Source organism: Sorex araneus, chromosome 6, assembly GCF_027595985.1.
Source record: "Sorex araneus isolate mSorAra2 chromosome 6, mSorAra2.pri, whole genome shotgun sequence".
NCBI lineage: Eukaryota > Metazoa > Chordata > Mammalia > Eulipotyphla > Soricidae > Sorex > Sorex araneus.
This window is the reverse complement of record NC_073307.1, coordinates 27,889,979-27,892,830: the sequence shown is the minus strand read 5'-3', so window position 1 is coordinate 27,892,830 and position 2,852 is coordinate 27,889,979.

Here is a 2,852-nt window from a genome sequence, read left to right as displayed (position 1 = left end):
TTACTGTCACGGAGGGAACACCTCGGAGGGACTGCAGAAGAGACACAGAACTGACCTCTGTGCCCCAGTCCCCGGGAGAGGGCAACCATCCCTGGCCTCCACTCCGGCTCATCTCACTCCTCACTCCTGGGCTCTGGAGCTCTTCCTGCCTGCCTTCCCCTCCGTGTGGACCTGGGGTGCAGAGGACCCAGTTAAGGAAGGAACTATGTGAGGGATAGGGTGCGTGCCCAGAGGCCAAGATGGGACACGTCCCCTGAGAGCTGCCAGCAGCCCCCAAGACAGAAGACAGTAGCATTTTCTGTGGTCAGTGGAAAATGCCATGAGCTTCCTGTGGAGAATATGCAAGGAGGGGGGGGCAGAACGGAGTGGATTTTTTTTTTTTTTTTTGCTTTTCGGGTCACACCTAGCAATGCACAGGGGTTGCTCCTGGCTCTGCACTGAGGAATTACTCCTGGTGGTGCTCAGGGGACCATATGGGATGCTGGGAATCAAACCCGGGTCAGCCACGTGCAAGGCAAACACCCTACTCGCTCTGCTATCACTCCAGCCCCAATTTTTTTTTTAAACTTTTAAAGTATAGTTTAGGTATAGGCTTATAATAGCATTTAAGTTTATAGTATTGATGTCTGCCATGGAGGCAGGGGGAGGGTGGGAAAGGGGGGGGGTATACCCGGGATATTGGTGGTAGGGAATGTGCACTGGTGGAGGGATGGGTGTTTGATCATTGTGAGATTGTAACCCAAACATGAAAGCTTGTAACTCTCACGGTGATTCAATAAAATTTCAAAAATAAAAAAAAAAGTTTATAGTATTGATGTACACAGCTACTGCACCAGCCCACCCAAGTGTCCAAGACCCTTTATCACTGTCCTGGGGTCACCTTTGAAAACTTGTTTTTTGAAAAGGTGCTTTCCAGTGTGTTGCTGGCATTCAACGTGTTTGTCTCATACTGCAGGTAAGACAGAGGCTGCTCGAGGGCGCCATGATCACTTCCCTGAGACCCGCAGTCAAGTTTTATGAAGAAGACAAGGTACGGCTCCCTACATTCCACTGTGGGAATGGGGCACTCCTGTTTCTTAGAAGACCGATGCCCTTGGGAATAGTGGACGCTTTGGGAAAGTCATTAACTTCCCAGGAGTGACTGATCCTTCCCTAGACCTAGTCAGGCTCTGAGACCCACAATGAGGCGTCGAAGCAGCTGCATTTCTCCTGACCTGACACACCCACAGGTCTGGCCATCTGGCAAACCTCTTGCCTCGCTGGTGGAGACCAGAGCCCATAAAAACATGTTGATACAGATGCCACCAGGGGCCCACACTTGAATGTGGTTTAACAGAGGCTCTGCACCGGTGTCAATGACTTAAGCACCTGGTGCTGCATGAGGAAAAAAAAGGACCTCACAAACCAGGGGGTCCAGTGCTTCATCCCCAGAGTCCACAGAAGAGGCTTCCTAAGACTTAAGGCTCAGCTGCCAGTGAAATTGGTCCTCAGGGAGTATCTTCTGAAAGTGACAGGAGGGTGATGTGGGGACTCCATTGGGGGTTGGGGAACCACTCCATCTCCACAAACTTCCTCAGCTCATCTCAGGGCCCAAAACACATTGATTATCTTTCTAGTGTTAAACCCTATAGTAAAAATGCTTTTCATCAGGGGCCAGAGATAGTACAGTGGTAAGGCACACTTGCTTTGCACATGGATGACCTGTGTTTGATCTCCATCATCCCATATGGTCCTGAGCACAAGTCAGGAGCAAGCACTGAGCATAGCCAAGTGTGGCCTGAATCCAAACAAACTAAAAGGGCAGCAAGAGAAAAGGCTTTTAACCCTCATTTATCTGAATATAATTTTATTGCTTCTGTCCAATTAAAAGGCAAGGAAATGACCCATAAAAAGTCCTTCTGGAGTTTGTGAGTTATCTCAAAGGACCGTGTGTTTTGCATGTGGAAGGCCTGGGTCCTGTGGCCAGCACCACCAGAAGCTCTGACCAGTTTTGGAAGCAACCCCCAAGAAACAAGCCAGGAGTTACCAAAATGACTCCCTTCCCCCCCCCCAAAAAAAAAGTACTTGTGGAAGTTATTATAGTGTCTTATTATTATTATTATTATTATTATTTTTGCTTTTTGGGTTATACCTGGCAGTGCACAGGTATTACTCCTGGCAGTGCTCAGGGGATCATATGGGATGCTGGGAATCGAACCCAGGTCGGCCGCATGCAAGGCAAACACCCTACCCGTTGTGCTGTCGCTCCAGCCCCTAGTGCTTTACTTATCTAAAGTCAGATCAGGTCTACAATGTACTTGGCACTTGAATGTTTACTCAGAGACAAGACTTCCTAGTCTTTCCTGGAAAAGGATAATTTTCCCAGTACTGAGCTGCAATGCTGCAAGGCTGAAGGGAATGTGTTTGCAGTTGTGGTTGTGCCCAAGCTGTGGGAGGTTTCTATCAATGGGCCTGTCTGGAGCAGCCAGGAAAGCAAGAGGCTCACTTGCATGTCTGCTCCCTCTCTTGCTCCATCACGACAAGTACCCTGAGGGTTAGAAACAGGCCTGCAGCCTGTGCACGGCTCCTGGGCCGCTGGAGTGAGATCGCCAGCCGAGCCAGGCAGATGGCACCGTCCCACTTTCCAAACAGCTTTGGACATGAGCCAGTCAGGAATCACAACCCATTTGCAGAGAATACCCGTGCGACATTCACCACACAGAGTCACAGCAGCCCGCGGACCTCATAGACAAATAAATTTGGTTTGGCTTTGCTTTCAGAAGCATTTTCTGTGGCAGGCCACTGGAAGCCAACCCCGCTCGGGTCGTGGACGCCCAGTCCCCATGGATAAGAACACAAAAGCTACCATGGAA